This window comes from Festucalex cinctus, chromosome 18, assembly GCF_051991245.1.
Source record: "Festucalex cinctus isolate MCC-2025b chromosome 18, RoL_Fcin_1.0, whole genome shotgun sequence".
NCBI classification, from domain to species: Eukaryota; Metazoa; Chordata; class Actinopteri; order Syngnathiformes; family Syngnathidae; genus Festucalex; species Festucalex cinctus.
The window spans coordinates 12,455,498-12,479,395 of NC_135428.1; the positions used below are offsets into that span (position 1 = coordinate 12,455,498).

A 23,898-nucleotide genomic window follows, 5' to 3' on the forward strand; every position below is an offset into this window, starting at 1 on the left:
AGCCAGCAGCAGTAACCTAGCTATCTATTTGACGTGTCTATGTTGTTGCTATGGTAACCGTTGTCATCTAGATACAAGAGGAGAAGATAGACGTCACCGTGTCACCGTAATTTGCTAAGTCGCTAACGCGGGCACGCGCATTTCGAAGCTGTCAACCTGATATTCGGTTGTCTCTTGGGCAACTTCTCACCTCTTTATAGAAACACACACACACACACACACATATTGTGAGATTCCCAAAGCTAATAAATATTTCAAAGGCGGAAAGTTTAGTAAACAAAGGTGCGTGTGTGTGCGTGTGCGCGTGCGTGCATGTGTGTGCGTAGAAGTGGTGTCATATTTGCCTTCAGCATTCTTCTCTTCTTCCTCGTGGAAACTCGACCCCGTTGTCGTGCCGCGTGCAGCAAACAAATACACACAATACACAAAAGAAGCACACGCGCACACAAAATACACACAGGGCGATGACCGCCGCGGTGTCCTGAGCCGAGTCAACGAGGGGAAGGAATTGACCCGAAAACCGCAACCCGACGTATCAGGTGTATGTGTATGTGGCGATTGAATTGCTCAAAATCATGAGCATTTTTAGGATGATACGCCATAACATGTCACACAATTTCATTGGTAATTTGGTGCGTCGGTAGTCGAGTGGTTAGTACGTCCGCCTCCCAGTTCTGAGGACTCCGGTTCGACTCCAGGCTCCGGCCTTCCTGGGTGGAGTTTGCATGTTCTCCCCGTGCCCGCGTGGGTCTTCTCCGGGTACTCCGGTCTCCTCCCACATTCCAAAGACATGCATGGCAGGTTAATTGGGCGCTCCGAATTTGTCCCAAGGTGTGCTTGTGACTGTGGATGGTTGCTCTGTGTGCCCTGTGATTGGCTGGCAACCAGTCCAGGGTGTCTCCGCCTACTGCCCAGAGCCAGTTGAGATAGGCTCCAGCACCCCCCGCGACCCTTGTGAGGAATAAGCGGTCAAGAAAATGGATGGATGGAATTTGGTGCGTAATTTTGGTTAGACATTGTGTACCGGATGTGGTTAAATTTCCTCATGGTGCAACAAGACCATAAAATTCCACGGTGGGGGTGCAAAAACTTTACCCCCCCCCCCCCCCCCCCCAAAAAAAAAGTAGTTTCTTCACCCAAAAAATATGAAATATGTAGTTTCTTAACCCAAAAAAAAAAAAAACATATGTACTTTCTTTACCCCCCCCAAAAAAGTAGTTTCTTCACCCAAAAAATATGTAGTTTCTTCACCAAAAAAAAATCATATGTACTTTCTTTACCCCCCAAAAAAAATTGATATGTAGTTTCTTTACCAAAAAATATGTAGTTTCTTTACCAATAAAATAAAAAAAAATTGATATGTAGTTTCTTTACCAAAAAATGATATATAATTTCTTTACCAATAAAACAACATGTAGTTTCTTTACCAAAAAAAATATGTAGTTTCTTTACCCCAAAAAATTTATATGTAGTTTCTTTACCAAAAAAAATTATATTTAGTTTGTTTTTTTTTTACCAAAAAAAGTGATATGTAATTTCTTTACCAAAAAAAATTTGATATGTAGTTTCTTTACCAAATAAAAAAATATATATATATATAACCTGTGGAAGAATTGATAGCATGTTTATTGGGTGATGGATGCATTTTTCTCTTTACAAGATATAGCAATAATACTAAATTCCCATAATAAATAATACATTTAAATTACATTAAATTTAAATTTATTTAAAAAATAAATAAATTCCTAAATAAAGTTATTTATGGATTCTTCCTGTATGACTTTTGAAAGAATTGATGAACTTTTAATTAGATGCTTGATACAGTTATTTTATTTTATTTTTTTACATGATGTGACAAGGACACCAAATTCCATGAAAAATTCCTAAATGCATTATTGCTAAAATTTGGTGCATATATCATCACATAAACAAATCAAATTTTAATCATGTGCCATCTGCAGTCAATTCTTTTCAACACTGCAACAAGGACATCAAATTTCATATAAAATTTGACAACACATTATGGATAGAATTTGTTCTGTAATTTTGTCACCGGAACGGATTTTAATCATGTGCCAGATGCAATCAATTCTTTTTCTTTTTTTTTTCGCTCGCTCATTTCCCGTTGTCAAGGTTTTCCCCGCCCACCGACTCTCATTGGACGAGGAAATGTGGAGTAAAAGCGTCGGCGCACCTCATAAATCTTTAAGCGATCTTTGTTTTGCCCCGGCGAATGTAATTAATACATAATTAATATTTAAAGATCGACTCGTTTATCAAATTTAATTTAGATGCTGCAACAGTACCAAAACAAACAAACGGAGGAAAGCCTCGCTTGTTTTTGGGGAGACGACAGAAAGAAAGAAAAGCGAGGGGAAGCCTAATTAGCGCTAACGAGGCATAAATGAGGCGGTGTCCTAATTAGCTCGCCAGGTCCCTCAGGTGAATGAAGATAATATGTCTACCTGCTTGTTTTTTAACATCTAATTAAGACTTCGAGTCTGCTTGACAGTCGGTGGAAAATGTAGATGAGAGATGGCAATAAATGTGAATTTATGCTGATTTTGTTTTTAATTGTATTAATTTATTGCATTTAGCTTAATTAAAAAAAAATACTCTGTGGTACTCAAGCATTAGGATAATCATTGCTGTTTTTAATTTGGAAAATGACCAAAATTTTACGTCATTTTACTGATAATCATATTAAAGCGATACTTCACTTATTTCGCCCATTATAGCAATAAAAAGTTAATATTTTGTCTATTATTAATTTGATACTTTCATTATTTTTCACGGTCAAATAGTACCTTTAAAATCACATTTTGCAACTTGCTGTCGACTGAAAATGACATCACAAGGGCTCAGGTAACCAATCACAGCTCACCTGTTTTCGAGGTTTGGTCATGTGACATTCACAAGCTGAGCTGTGATTGGTTACCTGAGCCCTTGTGATGTCATTTTCAGTCGACAGCAAGTTGCAAAATGTGTTTTTAAAAGGTACGAATTGTACATGAAAAATAATGAAAATCTAAAATTTATTATAGGCAAAATATTCATGTTTGACTGCCAAAAATGACTAAATAAGTAAAGTATCCCTTTAAGAATTGGCCAAACCTAAAAAACACGAATATCATAATCCCATGACCTAACAGTTGACGCTTTATTTCAAAAGAAAAATGTCAGAATATTTGAAAATGTTGTAGGAAAATGGCGTACAGCACTTCATAACGTAAAACATCAATTTGCTGGATTAAAATGGTCAACGTTACCAATTTTAAAAAAAAAAGTGTCATCTGTCAAATCAGTTAGCTTCAAAACATCAATTCATGAAAGAAATACAACCCAAGAAAATAGAGTACAGTATGCTACAATTAGCAGAAAGGTGCTACAAAATTCTGGTGGCTCCAAATTCAACTGTAATTTGACTAATTGTAATTGTTGAAGTGAGCATTTGACATTTATGAAGCAGGCCTTTTCTCTCTCTCGGGTTGGCGCGGCCGCCTCCCCGGGGAGTGCTGTTAAGTAGGACCACTTTACGCTGTCAATACATTCAATACCACGCTCACAGCGGGAAAATGAGACGGGGGGGGGGGACGATTGACTGAGAAGGACGGCGAGAAAGGGGGAGAAAAGTCAGCAATAAAATGTAAAACAAAACAAAAAATATCACAGTATAGAAGGATTACCTTCATATGAAAGTTATTGAGGACATTGTTAAAACACAGAATACACTTCTTTTTGTGATTTCTCTTGGTCACGTGAGTTTTTATTGCTTAAAAAAAAATAATTAACTTATTTTACAAAATGTTGCTATGATTCGTCGGTGGATGGATGGACGGATAGATGACTACATACACGCACGCACAGAGTGATGAAAGCATCTCCGGGCTAATGGCTTAATTTCATTCCACTGCTCTCTTCCATGTTGAAGACAATTAGTCCGTAATGGCGTCATTAATTTTTAATGACTAAAAAGAAAAGGTATGACGAGAGCGGGGAAGCAGGAAATCAGCAATGAAGTAGGAAAAAAAAGGAAAAAAAAAAAAAAAAAAAATATATATATATATATTTTTTTTAAATTTATTTATTTATTTATTTATTGATAGATAGATAGATAATTTTATAAGTTACTTCATGTTAAAGATCAGATAGCTCTTAATATGAAAAGAAAAAATGCACTGAGCTGTCACCAATGTCTTACAAATGCAATTATGCCATCTAGTGGCAGAAAAATAACCTCAAGACAAATCAGTATCACACTCGTTTTTTTACGGTACAGTACATCTTTTTTTATTTGAACTCAATTTTATGACTTACTATGAAATTACTGTATCAATGACTAAAAGATGCAGACATATTTCTATCCACTTTTACGTTAAAGGGATACTTGACTCATTGAACAACTTTCAGCAGTGAAAAGTTCATATTTTGTCCTGAATGAATTTGAATAGTTCATTATTTTTCATGTACAATTAATACCCTTAAAAAGTATTTTTTCCTCTCGCTGTCGACTGATGATGACATCACCTGTGCTGATGAAGTAGGTAACGACCAATTATGGCTCACCTGTTTTCTGGGGTTGGTCAGCAAACTGAGCCATGATTGGTCGTTACCTACTTCCTCAGCACAGGTGATGTCATCATCAGTCAACAGCAAGTAAAAAAAAAAAAAAAAAAAAACTTTTTAAAGGTATTAATTGTACATGAAAAATAATGAAGTTATCACATTAATTATAGACAAAATATTAACCTTTTGGTTTTGGCTCAATGAGTCAAGTATCCCTTTAACAAGAGTATGAAAACATTTTATTGGTCATTTTATTGTACATTTAGAACAGATATAAAATTTGCAATTCATCGTGAGTTAAATATTGAAGTCATGCGATTAATTAAGGATTAAAATTTGACATTTTTAATCGCCTGACATATATATTTCATAATGTTAAAGTGTGCTATCTATGTTGAAAACTAAAACTTCAGGAAAGTCTTCACGTGTAGAGTGGCGACCAATCAATACTTTCCTCCGTCCAGCAGGATTTCCATTACAACTACCCATCAGCATCCAATCAATCAATCCCCCTCTTCGTCATCTACTCCATGAATAATTCCATCTTTTGATTGGATGATGAGGATCAATTGGCCAATTAACGATCCTGTTTTTTTTGTTGTTGTTGTTTTTCCAGTTTGTGCAGTTGCACATGCGTGAGCGGCTCGGAGCATCGGACGGGTGATTGGCAGGCGCCGACCGCCCGTCACCTCGGGGCACGGATGAGCAGCTGTCAATCATCCATCCGGCATGCAGTCTAATAGTGAGTGGCCGGCCGCACGGGTCAGACGTAACGGCCGTAAATAAGCACAACATCAACACACGCGCAACCCTCGTGAGGGCGTCCGCTCCATTCTCTCGTCGAAGTTCTTCGCAGGCAAACTTTTTACACTTGTTGTCAAAGCGAAAGTTCGGATCAAGTTCAACCAATAAATCCTGTTCAAAGTAATGGGAGAAAAGTAACAAATTACAAATATTTGATGAAAGCCGAAGTAGGTTTTTCCCATATTTGTGTTTTCCTATTTTTTTTTGTTTGTTGAATTTTGACTTAAAACTGACATCTGTATTCTTCCCGATCTGCTCTTTTCCACTGTTGTCACAGTTCACTTGAAAAAGTTATTTTACTGATTACTTGATTATAAAAGTAACTTAGTTCCCCCAAAATCAATCAATCTCTACTACAAAACATTGAAATAACGCAGCGGTGCATTCAAGGTGAAATGGCAAATGGCAAATCCGGGATTAAGAGCATCCAGGCGGATATTTTTGTTGTTGTCGTTGTTGGGGGGCACGAGCGCTCACACAACAGCGCTTGTTCAGGTTAAGCCTCACCTGGAGCCACCAGGGCGAGGGAGCAGCAGCATATGGCACGCGGAGCTCAGGATCAGCTATGCAAAGCACTCGACGCTCTCCTGTTTCCCAGAGAGCAGCTGTTGCTCTTGAACGCCACACGGCAGGCAAGCGACGCGAGCAAACTAGACTGAGTGCAATTTCTGGAGAAATTGCGTGGGAATGCCGAAAGCTGAATGCTAATAGCTGAATGCTAAGATTTGAATGCTTATGAAGTAAAAATAAAAGAGAGATAAATTATAAAATTATGACCACTGGTTACTGGACAATGCATAATGATGATAAAAAAAAGTTCAATGTCTGTCCCATTGAAAATGAATGTGGAAAAGTTGATATTACAAGTTAAATTGTGCAAATACTGAAAGTAATGTGTAATCACACAATATATACCCCGGGAAGCGTCAATTTTTAAAGCTAGTTGAAATTTGAACAGTGTAAATTGGAAGTATTATGTGGGAGTTGTTAGGTGGCAAAAAAAAGTGTGGAGAATAAACATCACAATAACATAGTTGTGGGAATGCTTTAGCATTACCACAACGATGCTCAATTCTGGAATTTAGATTTTTTTTTTTTTGGACACAGCTAGCTTGAACACTGATTATAACATATAAAGCAAAATTTTAATCATAATTCATAATTATTGAGGGTTAGTGTTAGATCATGTGTAAACAATATGAGCGCTAACATGACAAAGCTACAAATAGTATTTTCAATTCTCGTAAGTAGGATATTGATCTCTCAAAACACAAAACTCAAAATATTGTACCCATTCATATTTAGCTATCTGGTAAATTCTATGAGTGAATTTTTAAAATAATCATTATTTCGCATTTTATCATGCAATTTTGCTGTTTTTGTTTAATCCAGCAAACTAGTAAACCAATAAACAAGAATCAAAACAAAACAATAAAATAAATGGCAATTTTCATATTTTTGTTCTCTTTTTTTTTTTACAATTTAGTATCCAAACAATATCCTTGATGGAGATTGTGCTAGGCGAGCTCGTGTATGTTGCTTTGCCGGCTCCCCCAGCGGGACCAAATGAAGTGCAGCAGCGGCGTAATGCACTTTATTGATATGTGCACATGTCAAAACAACAAATTAGCGTCCTGCCGTCTGCCCGAGATTTCATCCATACATCATCTTGCACTCATGGCAGCAATAATGCGTTTTGTTGATATCAGCGACTCTCAGGCCATTAAAGGGAATGTCGATATTTGTAGACGCGCATAACTCGCGTGCTAGCTAGACTAACTTACAGACCCGTCTACTGACGCTTTTCATCTTTTCATTAGCATTAGGCTAGCTCAGATATATATATATATATATATATATATATATTTCTGCCATAATTAGCTCTTAAGTGGCTTCGTTCTCACTCGCTCAAACAGATGACGAGTGAAAGCCCACTCGACGACCCCTGCAAATCCTTTCATCCGTCCAATTACATGACAACAAATGACCACTTCCTGTCTATGCGTGTGTGTGTGAGGCGAGTTCGATGCTAAGCGAGTCCGACACCAACGTATGGCAATACGGCACCCCCCGCCCCCGCTCTAACACTTGGAGGTCCCTTTTTTCGGGTTCTTTTGTCGGGCTGCCAGCGGGCCCAGGGAGGAGTGGGTCACAGGGTTCAAAGGTCATCATGTTCGTAAAATAAAACAGTCGGGAGCGGCGTGGGGTCACTCACCCGAATGAAATCTTCCTTTGTGTTTCCTGCTGGGCTAACATATGAAGATGGAAAGGAATATTAAAGCTGCATTTGTGCTGTGTACACATTTGCTGGCATCATTCGCTGAGCTTCTACTTAACAAATGTGGAGAATAAAAGAGAAAGTAAAAATAATATTTGAAAATATGACTGGGTTTTTTGTTTCGGAGTGGGTGGAGAATCTGAACTTTTTTTTTTTTTTTTTTTTTTTTATTCTAAGTCAAATTCTTCTTCTTTATATGTTTGGACAAAAATTTGAAAATTGGCCAGTTTATTTATTTATTTATTTATTTATTTTGAGTGCTGAATATAAAATAAAAAATACCATTTAAACAAATCTTAAAAACATGCATTTTTTAAAGAAAAAAATCAGACAGTCTTTTTTTCTCATCATTTTTAAATTATTATCTTGAAATAAATATAAATTAAATTAATAAAAGAGCAAATAAAAATAATATTTGAAAATATGACTGTTTTTTTGTATTTGTGTTTTTATTTTGGAGTGGGTAGAGAATCTGAACTTTTTTTTTTTTTTTTTAAATTCTAAGTCAAATTCTCCAGGGCTGTTGTATTTTGATTTTATATGTTTGGACACAAATTTGAAAATAGGCCAGTATTTATTTATTTATTTGTTTGTTTGTTTGTGTATTTATTTATTTAGAGGTCTGAATATATATATATATATATATATATATATATATATATATAAAATTAAAAAATACTTTAAAAAAGAAATCTTAAAACATGCATTTTTTAAAAGAAAAAATTAGACAGTTCTTTTTTCACCATTTTTAAATGTTCTTGAAATAAATGTAAATTAAATTGATAAAATATGTTTTTATCGAAATTAGCTGTTGATTTCATGCAGTTTTTTTTTGTTTGTTTGATTTTTAGTTCTGTTACTAAAGGGAAAATTGGATTTTGTCTCTCAATTTCTCTTTTCTTGTATTTTATATATATTTTAGGGAAGAAAATATAAAAAACAAATCTGTATTTTTTTTCCTTAGGGAAAATAAGACTAACAATCCAATGTCCACAAGTTTTGTACTTTTTTTTTCTTCTTTTTTTTTCGAGGAAAAAAAATAGCTGTAAATTTCTGACATTTTTATTTAAGTGAAAAAAATAGTATAGCTCTCAATTTCTCCTTTTTCTTTAAAACGTTTTTAGTATGTATTTTGAAATAGGGAGGAAAAAAAGGTTCACCAAAAATTAAGAAAGAATAAAAATGAAACCAAATCCTCCTCTTGACATTGGTTGCCTGAACAGTGTTAAAAGTACAATTTTGCTTTGCGCAGTCCTGCCTGAAGCAAAGAGCCAAGAAAGAGGCGTTACATAACAATTCCTATAAAACAATCATAAGTCTTGATCACCGCTCCTCCTCCTCATGTATTTCTCCCCTCAGGGTGCCCCGCCCCCTCCCACTACTTGCATCATCCTCACAAAGCTCCTTATTGTCATCTTTGTTTCATCGTCTGTCCGCTGCCCGTTGAGTCGCCTCAAATGACCTGCCGACGTCAAAGATGCCAAAAGAAAAGTACAAAAGTCAGATTCAATCGCTACCTGCTAATAAAAGAGCATTAGCGCGCGTGTGCTTCTGGAAATGGCCTGTTGAATGTGAACTTGTGTAATGAACAAGAGCCATTCATTATACATCACACAGACACATCATTTATTCATCTGTCTGTAAACATGACTGGGATTTACAATGTGTGCGTGTGTGGTCACATAGGTTGCTCTTTGCCGTGTTTGTTTACATGTAGGAGTTCATACACAGTTGGAGTTCATACATGTAGTGAGTTTCTCTCCAGATTCATAAAGTATATTTCCACATGTAGGGGTTCATACACGCAAAAGTTTACACATGTAGGAGTTCATACATTTTGGAATTGAGACAGATATAGATGTATATAAGTATTTATCTAAACATAGTGGAGTTCATACGTATTAGAGTTTCTATAGTAGAAATTCATACATGAAGAGAATTTCCACCCTGATTAATAAAATTATACAAGTATATTTCCACATGTAGGGGTTCATACATGCAAAAGTTTACACATGTAGGAGTTCATACATTTTGGAATTGAGACAGATATAGACATATATCTAAACATGGTGGAGTTCATACGTATTAGAGGTTCTATGAGTAGAAGTTCATACATGAAGATAATATCCACCCTGATTAATAAAATGTCTATCTACACATGTACAATTTGTAACATGTAGAAGTGCATACACATAGGAGTTCATACATGTCGTAGTGCATACATACAAAAATTGTCCATCAGATTAATATAGTATTCTGTACAGTAGTAATCCTGGTTAATAAAGTGTCTGTATAGCTATACACAAAGGAGTTCATACGTCAGATAAAAGCGTCCATTTTGTTTTCCGTTAGCGACGTTATCTCCCATCTGTTGTTTCAAATCAGGCCGTTTTTCATTCAACCGTCCGACGACAGATTTTTCCTCTCTGGGGGCAAAAATTCTTTTTGCGCTCTTGTCTGTTATTGTTTGTCAGAACAAGAGGGATCAAATCCACGCACTTGTCGCTGCGTTTGTTTGTGGCGTGTGCCGCCACTCGTCATTGTTATGCGGGCGGGATCGCCAGAGGGGAACGTATCGGGTTCGTCGGCGGCAGGTTTGAACATCGGAATCTTCATTTTGTTTTTGGTCAGCCTTAACGTAAGAAACCTCCCGATTTGAAAAGTTGCAAATTTCACGTAAATGTCAACTTTGTTTTATTGTGTACATCTTTTTTTTTTTTTTTTTTTTTTACAGAATAATTTTAAACATTGAAAATGTCACAGAAATATCATACTTTTGGAAAGCGTAAATAACAATTTGTGAAATTTGGACGTGAGGCAGAAGTAGTAGTGGTTCAATTTGTTACATAGTTTTGTTCTATGTTAGCAAAAGAATATCGCCATTGAAAAATCTGACATAAAAAATAGATTGCCATGTTTTACATACAGTAGATGACTATATTGTTTGCCAGGATTGTAATAACGGCTGAATTTTTATTAAATGCCCTATTGTTGTATAATTTGGAAACTAATCACAAATTTAGGGAACTTGACATCTGGAGGGGAAAAGTTGAATGGAAACAGAAATATTAACTTCCAGTATTTTGCTTTCGTTTGATCAGATTTTGTTATTAATGTCAACACACTATAGTATGATCTAGAATATATATGAATAAATGTGGAAAATTCTGCCTCAAATAAAAGATCATTGGAAGTTGACATTTTCATAAACTATTTCTCCATTAGCACAAAGATTGACAGTCGTATGACCCAAATCTCACTCAAATGCTAACATATCAAATGCTAACATATGTTTGTTTGATTGTTTGTTTGCTAGTTTGTTTGATTGTTTGTTTTTTTGGAGTATGTTCCTAAGCTAAATATTTTAGCTTACTAGAAAATAAGCTAAAAAATGTAACCCTAAACGCCATTTGAATTTCTATGTTGATGACCCAAATCTCATGTTATTGCTAACTGATCTTTTTTGCTAGCTGATCTTTTGAGAGCAGCTAGCGATACCATTTCAAATGTTGCTTTAACCAATGCTAGCGGTGAATAAATGCCGTAACTACAGCATTTTTGGACGCTGTAACATCTACTTTTTCGTATCCTTGAATGAGTACTTGACATTCAAAGTCTGCATGGATGCTTTAAGTTCGAGAATGATTTCTTTCAAGTGTGTTTTGTTGTCTGCTGTTTGTCTGCTGGATAATGTGGCATGGATCTCTCTTGATAGCCACAAAAGGACGCCCTTTTTTCACATATTGTTATCATTTACTTTTAGTCCTTGTTTTAGTGGGTTAAATGGTCCGCAGGCGTTAGGTTGCCCATCACACCTGTACCTATGTACAATAAACTAAAATAGCGGACTAAATTAAGTCTGTTTAGCTTAAAGGACTATTTGTGGATTTCAATGATTAACTTTTATTTGACTGTGTTGAGTGTATCAATAAAGTTGTTCGCACATGGACGGTGAATATAGTGTACGCTAGCCTGCTTGTTGCTAACGCTAACCGTCATAAAATGTGCAAAATATACAACTCTGCAACTCATTGATACACATTGGTTGTAAATTAGTGTTGAAGATGGACTTAAAGAGACAGTATTCTCAACTTTGTGATTAGCATTTATTATTAGCTGCTTCCACTGTGTGTTTTTGTTTTGTTTCTTTAAGTTCCGGTAACATCGCAAGCATTACGCTAATTCTAGTTATGCTTATTGTAGCTTAGTATTTTATTGTAAATTGGAAACAAAATATAGATAATATACATTGGAAAATGTATACAATTAAAATAGTTGCCTTATGTTTAAGCTATTTTTCAATAACATTAAAATAGATGGACATACTGTATTACTGTACACCTATGTAGTTCATAATTGTTTAATCAGAAACAGACTACTTTTGTTTCTCTTTATTTATTTAGATCAGATTGAAAGTAAAAGTCGCAATTGTGAATTTATTCATTTGTTCCTTTTCAAGTAGTGTTCCTCATCCAATAAAGCGTCGGCAGGCGCTTAAGTAAGCGTGTCCTCTCTCACATGATGATAAATCGCCAACATCCTCTGCATGGCAGCGGCCATGATGGATCATTCCAAACAGGGCGCCGTTGCTAATTATCCGAGCCCTCCGATGTCCAATCTCATAATCGTCGCGTGTTTGAGGACAACGCCGATGCGGGAGCTGCGTGATCGAATGTTGCATTCAGTCGATACGGAAATGTCAGTGATGATTGAGAATGAATGGGATGAGTAATTTGTAGTTAAATAGGAAAGACAAGAATGTAAGAGGCCGAATTATGTGTTACGGTTTGCAAAAGTATGATACATAAAAATACAGCACAATGTGATTCCATTATGTGATACAATAAGATACCATACCATACATTATAATGCATTATATTATGAAACGATACAGTATGCACAGGTATAATACGTAAAAATTAGGGGTGTCAGGTGATTAAAATTTTTAATTGTAATTAACCGCATGACTTCAATAATTAACTCGGGATTAATCAATTTTTTTTTATGTTCTAAATGTACAAAAAAAGTTTTCATACTCTTGTTAACATAAAAGTGAAAAATAATGTTCAACTAATTGAAATATGGGTGCATATTTGAGTCATTGATACAGTAATTTAATTCCATAATAATTCATAAAATAGAGTTAAAATTAAAAAGATGTACTGTTTAAAAACGAGTGTGATTGATTTGTGTTTAAGTCATTTTTCTGCCACTAGATGGCATAATTGCATTTGTAAGATGTTGGCGACAGCTCACTGCATTTCTCTTTTCATCTTAAGAGTTATCTAATCATTAATCTTTAACTTGTGAAATTCTGCACATTTTTAAAATTGTAAAATACAACTTGACCCCAGTCTCTACAAATATATGCATTATTATTACATTTATAACTGCTAAATTTTGATGTTGATGTGTGTGTAGGAATCCCCCCCAGTACAGACTTTGAAAGTATTCACTTTAAATGAACTCAAAATGAACGCATTAATTTTGACACCTCTCGTAAAAATATATCGAAATACAAACGGCACGGTCCCCTGTGGAACGTCCACATTGTCCCCCGCCGGTCAGGACAAATTGTTGATATGGCGTGACGCCAAACGGCCGGATCGATACGCGCCGACGGCACGTGTCGTCAAGCCGAGATGGATGGCGAATGTTCTTCTTGTTCAATGGCTGCTCCGCATTACCTGGATCACAGAGCACACACTCCCCGTGGGCCACGCGCGCACACATACGCACACACACGCACACACATTTACATCCGTGTTGCCATGGTGCGACATCGAATCAATAGACAACACTTACTTTGTACCTTTTTCATCTGCACTTATTATTGATCACATGCACACACACTGAGATAGATACGACTATGCTATACTACTACAATATGATGCAATACAAAACGATATAATTTATAAAGGTACGATACAAGACCAGGCAAGAGGGTCAACTAAGATGTAATGCGTGAAGATATACCATTGATACCGTACGATACATCATATAGAAACAATATGAAACGACTTTACGGCATGCTGTAACGTGATACCAAAATACCGTTATGATACAAAGTGATATCATGATATATAAGGCCACGGTACAACCCTATTTAATGCGATACTGGTATCATGTGACAATTTGTAAATGTGATACGATGCAGTATTGTGTACAGTGTTCGTTTATCGCGGGTGTTACCTTCCAAAAAAACTACCTGCGATAATGGAAATATGTGTTGTTGTTGTTTTTAATTCCCATTAATTATATATATTTTTTCGTTTATCATATATATGTTTTTCGTTTTGCTATTATTTTTTACTTTATTATAAAAATACTTTTTCATTCATCATATGTTCTTTTTCATTTACATTCATTTTTTTTCCATGAAAAGTCTTTTTAAAAAAAAATTATTTAGTGATTACAGTATACAGCACAGCATATATTTTTTCATTTATTACATATGTGTGTTTTTTGTTTTGATATGATTTTTAGTTTATTATGAATGTTTTTTTCATTCGTCATTTCTTTTTTTTTTTTTTTTTTTTTTTTTTTTGCATTTAGTCATTTTCTTTCCAATAAAAGTATGTAGTTTTTTGGTTGTTTTCAAAAAAGCACGCTGTAAAAAATCCGCGAAACAGCGAGGCCGTAAATTATACTTTACAATACGTGAAGATAAAAATGAGATACGTTACGTGACTGTGTAATGGAATATTAGCTCTAAGAGCCTGTGATGCATTTTCCATACAATGCAACACCATGTTGTATAATATTTTGAGTATTTATAATAGATAAAAGGGTTAATATTCAACAAGACTTTTTGTTATTTGTTATAGGCAAAGGTCTGTCAATCATTCTGCTTGTTTGTTTGTTTGCTTGTTTGCGGTGTGGTATCGTGCCAACTGTGTGTGCACGCAATCCATCATTGATGCTTCCTTGTCATGTCAGGCGACGTGATTGACACCACTTAGCACCACCAGCGTGTCTCCGGGTCCGTTCAGTCGGCCGGAGGCTGACACCCCTCAGTTTCTTTTCCGCCCGACCTCCCCGCCGTCGTGAACTCTGAACTTTGGAGGCCGGAGCCTCGAGAAAGTGAAAGCTGTGTCACTTAAATATTTTATCTTTTTCGCCCCTCTAATGAACTGTACTGATGACTGACACATAACATGAAACTTTTACTGGAGAACAACCGCCCACACACACACAAACACACGTATACTGGGGCTGGTGTTGATTGGCTGCTTGGATCCAAAAATATTTTTTTTTCATTTTCTGTTAAAAGATTTGATTGATTAATGATATATATATATATTTTTTTTTTAAATCTTTATTTTTTTAGAAAATGTTATGTCGAAACTTTATGGTTCAAAGGGCTCAAACTAATCAAATTTGCTGTGAAAAACTATTTCATTTAAACAAAATTTTCCACAATAAAAGCTCACAAATTTACAAAGTAAATTCAAATAAAATTTTAATAGTTAATTTAATAAATTAAATTATAAGTTGATTGTTCTATTGTGAAAATGACAATTGAAGTTAAAAATTAGCAAACTATAAAAACGTTTTTTTCTCATGCAATTTCTGCATAAATAAATAGGAAAGCAAATATTTTCCAATTAAAGTTAAAAAAAACAATTAAAAATAAAAACATTCTTTGTAAAAAAAATAAATAATAATTAATTAATTAAAACATGTTTTTCTAAATGGAATTTGAAGAAATGCCAATAAAATTAATAGTAAACTTTTTTCCAAATAAAATGGAAGAATTTGTAAAGAAAATGTTTTGAGGGAATAAAAATAGAGATAAAAAATGTTTAAAAAATGAAAACCTTTTCTAGATTTTTTTAAAAAAAACAGCTATTGTTGGCTGAAATTGAAAAAAATTTGTATAGCTATTTTTAATTATTAAAAAAAAACAGACATAAAAATAGCTAAATTTAATAAATTAAATTATAAGTTGTTTGTTCTATTGTGAAAATAAAATAAAAGTTAAAAATTAACAAACTATAAAAATATTTTTTCTCATGCAGTTTCTGCATAAATAAATAAACAAATAAATAAATAGGAAAGCAAATATTTTCCAATTAAAGTTCAAAAATGAAAAAAAACATTTAAAAATAAAAACATTTTTGTAAAAAGAAAAAAATAATTAATACTTTTTTTTTCTAAATGGAATTTGAAGAAAATGCCAGTAAAAGTAATAGTTTTTTTTTTTTTTTCCGAAATAAAATGGAAGTAATTGTTTGTAAAGAAAATGTTTTGAGGGAATAAAAGTAGTGATTAAAAATGAAAATCTTTTCTAAATAAAAAAAATAAAAAAAACAGCTATTGTTGGCTAAATTGGGAAAAAAAAAATGGCCGAAGCTATTTTTAATTACATACAAAAACAGACATAAAACAGTCACCAGAATTGAAATTACCTGTTTGAAAAAAATAAAAATAATTAAAACTAAACAGAACATTTTGAGAGAAAAACCAATTGTACATATGAAGAAATCTGAAACAAATATCAACCAAAAATGGAGAAAAGCTGCTCCTTTTGCAGACTGTGATGCTGATGCACTTTTCAAAGGAAGGGTAGGAAGTGTTTACTTCCTGTTCTCTTTTTTTTTTGGTAATCTAAAGTAGTACCTAGGTCGATGCTAAGAGGCCGAGCTTCAAAGGGGATTTAGGTAGCTTTGAGTTGATAGCAGGCTTGCACGTTGGCATATCATTGCCGCGTGTACACGGGGGCCTCGGAGGTGTAGTAAAAGTCAGCCCGTGAGCCGGCGGTGCTGGGGAGGCGGCCTAATGGTCTAATGGCGCTCTAATGGCAGGTGGCGGGCCTTCACGGGCAATTAGAACAGGAAAGAGAGAAAGACGAGCGGCTCTAATGAACACAAGCTCGGACATCCAAGACACTTTACGGGCCCGAACGACAGCAGGACCCTCACATTTGCAGTACGTACAAACAGACAAATTAATATATATACAAATCCAAATGTTGAAAGATAATAATCTTTAATAAAATTACTGTAAAAAATATTTTGCGTATAAAAACATTTGGATATGACAAGCTTGCCTTTGATTCAATTTTTAGTAGCTTTCACGCAATTAAAGAAATCCGTGTTGCGAGCAAGCAGTCGGCGTTAGCTTCCGTTTGGTTGGCGGGAAAGCTTTTGACACTTGCGTTAACTTTCATTACAGCCTCAGAAAAAAATGGATGCAATTTTAATGAAGCCTTTTCATAAAGCTTCATACTAATCAACTAGAGAGGCAAAAGTAGAGAGCCGGCTCCTTCTTCAACACTGCAAACTCACTGCCTTTTTTTTCAGGGGGTGTATGGAGGAGCGGGGGTGCGCCATCTCTGTTAGGCAAGGAAGAAGTGTGTGTGGCTTTAAAAGTTGGTGACAGATTATTCCAGGAAACAGGGGGTGCAAAAGTGTAATAGCGATGTGGTTCAATAGCTACACATAGTTTTCATTTTCAGAGTGAGGGGTGCACCATCACTGTTGGGACGCTGAAGGGGTGCACGGCTGAAAACTGTTGAGATAAAGGCTGTGAAAAAAATGTGAGAGGGGCTGCGCCAGCTCTGCAGGATAACGCTTAAATATATGAGGAAAGAGGGTGCGCCATTTTTGGAGATTTTGAAAAATCTTAAAAAGTATGGGGTGCGAAAATCATGGGGAGAGGGGTCTGCCATATGTGTGTGTTGAAAGTGTGTGATTTAAAAACGGGGTGAAGGGGTGCGCTAGCGCTGTCAAGATGTCGAAAGGGATACGGGGTTTAATATAGGGGGAGAGGGGTACGCAATCTCTATTGAGATGCTTTGAAGGCTTAAAAACAGAGCAAAAGGGGTGCGCCATCTCTTTTGCGCACATGGTACCTGGTACTAAAGAGAGTGTGCTTACACCCGGGGGTGCGCAAGATAGACATTAAACATACTGAAGCATGCACATTTTTAGGATGTGAAATGGAGTGCACCATCTTGCTGACACAACTTTTTCACCATATTGGGATCTTAAAGGGGGGTGTGGCTTAAAACGGTGAGGAGCGGTGCGCCACCTAACACTGAAGTGGGTGCATGACTTGGAGAAAAAAAAAAGACTCATTCTGTATACACCTAGCATTCCCAAACTGTTATGGATACACCCCTGTTGGTGCGTGAAAACGCCCTCTAGGGGGTGCGCCGAATTAAAAGCAAAGTAATGATGGTGCAAATGCCCCTGTTAATTTGTGAGCTGATGTTTTGATTAGAGCAGCTTGTTGAGCTCATTAGTACATGTGTACGTGTGCATGTGCGCACGTGCGTGTGTCTATGCAAATCCTTGTGTCTTAATTAAGAGGGCGGCGGTGTCATTTGGACCTGTATCAAGAGAGTTGCCTCTCCCAGTGCTCGCCCAGTGTGTGTGTGTGTGTCTTCATTAAGTGAACATCAGGTGCTAATTAGCCCAGGGTTACACATCCCTCATATCAGTGTGTCTCCCTTGGCAAAATGCAGTAGGACCGCCTGCAAGTGCTGTCCTTTGGCGCCCCCTGGTGGTGAGCTGGAGCCTCTGCAGGCAGCAGTCCACCTGATTTGAATCATTTTCTCATAGGTTCATCCAGTACACGAGCAAATCCTAATTTCGAGCGGTGCAATTTCAGTGTAGTACCACGTTGTGCCACAACATGTTGGGCAGCACTGAGCTCTACTGGAACTCATGCAGCGTAATTAACAGCAAGAAGAAGAGGCAGCAAAGCCCTATGAGTGGTTTTGTATGTGTTGCTGTGTGTTAAAATAACGCATACCGTACGTACATATACAGTTTGATACATATAGATAGAATATGTTACATAAAGATGTGATTTGATATAGTACATAAAGTTGTGATACATAAAAATACAGTATGTAAAGATAAAATACGATGACAAAGACAAGCTAAGTTGCGTAACGATACGATATGCGATGTATCAAACAAGAGAACCAGGACGCACCGGACCGTGCACACCCCCAACGGAAAACAGACCGAGGTGACTGAAGCAAGGTGGGTGATGCTTAAAGTCCCTGAGGTGACAGGGATTATCCGGGGTCTCTCTGGAGGGGTCATTAAAGACGCTATGGTTAGCTCTGATCCTCACACACGCACGCACACACACATTGATCTTTCCTGGGTGGCTCACATCTGCTTAGCATCGGACCTTGAAGGCGGAAATTTGACACCTCATCATCACTTCAACAAATGACTGTTTGAGATCAAGCTGTGCAGCCAGGAAGAGGTACAAAACGAAAACTGCCTTCTCCCATTTTGTGCACTAGAGGTCAGTGTGAACCACTCAAATGCATTTAAATGAACTGGACCTGAAAACCAGGGAAGAACCTCAGCAGAGATTGTCGTCTTCTGGGTTTAGGGGTATGATTGGTGTTAAATTGTGTGGTTTTGGAGTTATGGTTGGTGTTAGGGTTGTGGGTTCAGGGTAATGTCTTTTCAGATGTAGAGAGTGTTTTTTGGGGGGGTCTGTATCACGGTTTCAGGTTGGCATTAGTTACCCGGATTATAGTTTGGGTTGGGGGTTTTGCTTTTGGTAGGCGCTTCCCTACTGAGAAGGACCCAGATCGCCGGACGTAAACCCGCACAAACATGGTCTGAAAACAAATGACAATCCGTTATATGCAGTAATTCCAATACACGGTCTTGATATTTGGGTGTGTCCTAGTTCACGTGAAAGAAGAAGTTTCACCGTGCGTTTCGCACTCTCTCAGGGTTCAGTGTTTGAACACTCCGGCCGTCCATCCATCATGTTCTCATACAGTAACTGTCACAACGCTGCCGGTCAAAGGTTGCGCTATAACCAGGCTTTTTGTCGCGGTAATCTTAAGGTAAACACGGCCAACGAAGGCCGCGACAAAGCCGCTGTCACTGCAGCTATTAATAAAAAGTAACCTTAGCCTGTTGCATCTCGTTAGCAGCGGGAACCTGAAGCTTATTTATAGTGGGAGAACGAGCCTGGTTTGACACTTCACGTTCTGTAGGCCAGAGGTGAAGAAAGAACTCGAAGGAGAAATAGTTTTTAAAAAACTGTTTTCTAATGGAGTTAGTAAAAGTACAAAATAAAAAATGCTCAAGTAGAGTACAAATACCTGAAAAATCTCCAATACATTAACCAGATTTTTGTACTTGGATACTCCCTGCTAGTGTCGTAGGCGAACGAACATGTTATGTCATAATCGAGCATTATAATTAATATACTTAATTTTACGACCGTAGTTTTGTTTGCCATAGTAACCGTGTTTTGTTTTCGTAACCTTTTGTTGCCAGGTACAAAAAAAAAAAAAAAAAAACGTCACTGGTGCAGGTTGTGCAAAATGCGGCTTTGTGCTTCAGGCTTTTGCGAGCACATTGTTAAGTGTGACTCAGCCCACCTACGGATTCACGAGAACCCGTCACATAAAAGAACACTGCTCGTCGCTGACGTCTTGGACGTCAGCAGTTTCTTGGTGGCCCCACAGAACTTGAAAATCCATGTCAAATGTCGTCTTCTTTGCCAATTACCTGCATAGCACACAACTGAAAATGTTTTTGTTTTTGTTAAATGTGTTGGTATTGACGTTGGTCATGCACGACTATTAAGAACTTGCGTCAATAGAACGTTCTGGATCAGATGGTCTCAAGGGCTAGGGTCCATGGTATTTGATTCACAGTCCTTGATCCGTTGTCACTGATCTAAGTTCTATGATACAAGGTTTATGGTCTACAGCAGTGGTCGGGAACCCTGGTCTTCGAGAGCCACTGTCCTGCCTCTTTTCCATGTCTCCCTCCACCAACAGAGCTCATTCATGAACAAGATCGTTATCAGGATTCTACAGAGCTTGCTGATTAGCTGATTATTTGAGTCAGCTGTGTTGGAGGAGGGAGACATGGAAAACAGGTAGGACAGTAACTCGAGGATCGGGGTTTTCTATCCCATGTCTCTAGTCTTATGGACTTGATCTATAATTCATGGTCTGTAAAGCATGATCTTTATTTATACAACTCATGATCTGGATATGATGATCATCAGTGGTTCAATAATTGATCCGCAGTCTTGATTTTCCACTCTGGGGATCATTAAACAATGATATGATATGATATGATATGATCTTATGGTCTGTCATTCATGGTCTTTGGTACATGGTCTATGGTCACTGGACTATACGGTCCATGGACCTTAATCATGGTTGATAATCCGTGATCTTGTATCAGATGCCATCTTGCATTGTGCAAAATGTCGGTTAGTTAATCCTTACTCTTCAGAAGCCTTGAAGATTCGTGCACTGAACTCTTAACTGGTGTGGTTGGACTGCACAGGATCCCAGTTACATTTGGTCTTTGATTCATCGACTGTGGTCCATGGTCAGTAGATGGTCTATGGTCCACTGCCTTTGGTCCAGGGTCTGTAATTCATGGGTTGTGGTCCATCGTTTATAGTCCATAGACCAGGGTTCACCAATTCCGGTCCTTGAGGTCTGGAGTCCTGCAGGTTTTAGATGTTTCTGCAGACTAGCACACCTGATTCATATAATCAGCTCACCAGCATGCCTGATAACGATCCTGATCTTTAGTATCAGGCGTGTTGCTAGGCAGAAACAGCTAAAACCTGCAGGACTCCAGGCCTCAGGGACCGGAATTGGTGAACTCTGCCATAGACCGCATCCATGGTCCTCGACTTATGGTGCATACCACCTTAACCGTTCCACCACAACTTCAAAGAACACGTGAGAAAACGACAAAATGACGCTCACAGTCATATCTATGATGCATCATCTACCCTGCAGCCATCATCTTCTGAGGCCCATCATGCTTTGGTAGCAGTTGCCAAAGCATGTCTGCCACCAGCAAGCACCTCTAGCATCAGGCACCCCACCGTCAGATCCCGATTGGCCCACTGAGACTGGAATGCTGCGAGTGACGCAATGGGAGGAAGTGATCCGCTTGGAGTAAAGAGTAAAGTCAGTTTGCATCTGTTCAGACACGTCCGACAGATATGTACAAATCATCATCCCATTGTAGGCCATCCTTGAGTAACACACCATTGTGAAGGAAGTTTCGTTACTGTCGTAAAATAGATGATAATGATAATGACTCTTTGGATCACAGACTTGATTAAGGAAGTAAAAAACTGGACTTACCCAACTGTGACTGGGAAACATAACAAAGCCTCAACAACAGATGATAAAGCTTTGTAGAATTGCTTCAATTTTAGAGGATAAGGCAACAGCGTGTCACGAAAAATCACAAACTTTGTGTTTTAACATCATGAAGGCCTAAACAGTCTTAAGAGCAAATATGACATAGATCTGGCTAACCGGATATTTGACAAGATATGATCATCTGTGTCAAGTTACACCAGCTTTTATTGTCACAGCGAGACCAAATTTGAAAGGAAATTCAAAATGGTGGACTTGTGTTTGTGTTTTGCATATACCTCTAAGAGACTTTTAGGTCTTGGGCTACTACATATATCGTCCCTCCAACTTTTCGTAGAACTTGGTGAGACGTACAATCGAGACAACACAACATCGCCAAGCATTTCTATACCTACTCCATCTGGTGGGACTGTAGCATGCCGTCAAAGTTAACAACTCCATCATAGCCTACTCGGATTTTTGCTGTCTGATCGGCATAAACAACGTTAGCCCTTTTATAATTCATGGCCGCTAATTCATCACACGGCAGCAAGGTGCGAGGTAATCAGTCGGTCGACACGCCGGCACGTATAATGTATCGCTAGCCTCAGATCGTACGCGCCAAGACGACATTCAGGCCAACAAGTTGATAAGATGCGCACATATCATATCGAGTTCCAGTGGATGCTGCATCGGTTTACTGGCGCATTGTTGACAGTTGACACGCCGAGAGTAAGGTGGTGTTACGCGACACAGAACCCGATGCTGACAGATCGCAAGCGTGTGCATTGGGAATCTCCCTGGGAATGTTGTCAACTCCTCTTTGCAACCTATAGCCTCGCACCAAAACAATCGATTTTTCAAGCCTTCGGATTTCAAGTCGATTTTGCTACCAGTTACGATTTTTTTTATAATCTTCTTCAATTTAATTATTAAGCTATTTGGTTGTTTGTTATTAAAATAATCCATTTAAGTTATGAATTATATTTTTATATTTATTAAGCATTTATCTAAACATATTTTAACTAAAATTTGTAAGCCAACTTGTTTCATTTAATTTTTTTGAATTTGCTTTAATTACAATTATTGATGTATTTGAGTTCATTTTTTTATGTAAGAATATTTTTAATTGAGTAATTTATTATTATTTTATTCAAAAGTGTAAAATTTGAATGCTGATTTTGCATTTGGGACAGCTCGATCAGTGCCCCATCACAGATTATAACATCATACTGAAAAATAAAACTAACTTGAAATTAAGTTACCCTCCTGTTAGATCATTTTTTCCACATCCACAAAGTCTATAAATTCTACCTAGCAACAAGAGAATAGGCAAAAGGATAATTATTTAGTTAGCTAAAATTTAATTTTCACTATTTTGTCTTTTACACATTTTGCTATAAGAATCATTGCATCTTTTTTTTTGTCTTTGCCAGAAAATGTTCCGAGGATGATGACATATTTATGTTTCCCCTGCTTTTACCCTGCAACAATGAAGCATGAATCATGGCCGTCCCCCCATGGAAACATGCTAGGACAGGCGATTTCAGGGGTTACAAGACATGATGATGGGCCGTTTGGTCGAGCAGTTGCTGGGCTCCCATGTTTCAATTGTCAAAGTGGCGTCATCTCAGAAGGAATTCCAGGGACTTCCTTGAGCCCATATATGGTCACGACTACCGCAGGGACTATCAATGATGGTGAAATCCACATTCTTTGCTTCCTGTCATGTCACATATGTCAATTGTGCATTTTTCGCCCTGACTTCCTTCACTATAATTGACATAATTAGCGATAATCTTTTTTTTTTCCATTTTACAATAGTTTTCCCCATCATAGTCAGCGTGTTGTGCAATATATCGGCTATATAGCCCTGACACTGAGTCATAAAGTGTATTAGTTATCCTACTGATAAGAAAATTCTGCCCCTAATGTTAATGATTTCTTAAAACTTCTCAAGTTTGATATTTATTCGTACACTTGCAAATGTTATTGAAGCGAGTAAACTGTAACTGCTATTTTTGTATTTTGCGCTATTGGTGTATTACAATTATTTTCTTTAATTAGGTTGAAGAAAGTATTATTTTTTTTATATGATTCATCCTTGATCTATGATTTTTTTTTTTTTAAACTT

General features: G+C 37.0%; 1 protein-coding gene across 3 annotated transcripts in view; it reads left to right on the plus strand.

Moving 5' to 3' along the window:
• The window catches only part of klf5l (Kruppel like factor 5 like), a 78,638-nt gene that overhangs the window by 35,278 nt on the left and 19,462 nt on the right, over positions 1-23,898 (plus strand). Inside the window, exon 1 of one of the 3 annotated variants that reach the window (XM_077504879.1) lies at positions 18,366-18,645. The exons of the other annotated variants lie outside the window; for them this stretch is intronic. The gene's annotated coding sequence lies outside the window, so the exon portion shown is untranslated. Of the gene's footprint in view, positions 1-18,365; positions 18,646-23,898 lie in introns of those variants that run through there. 3 annotated transcript variants of the gene reach the window in all.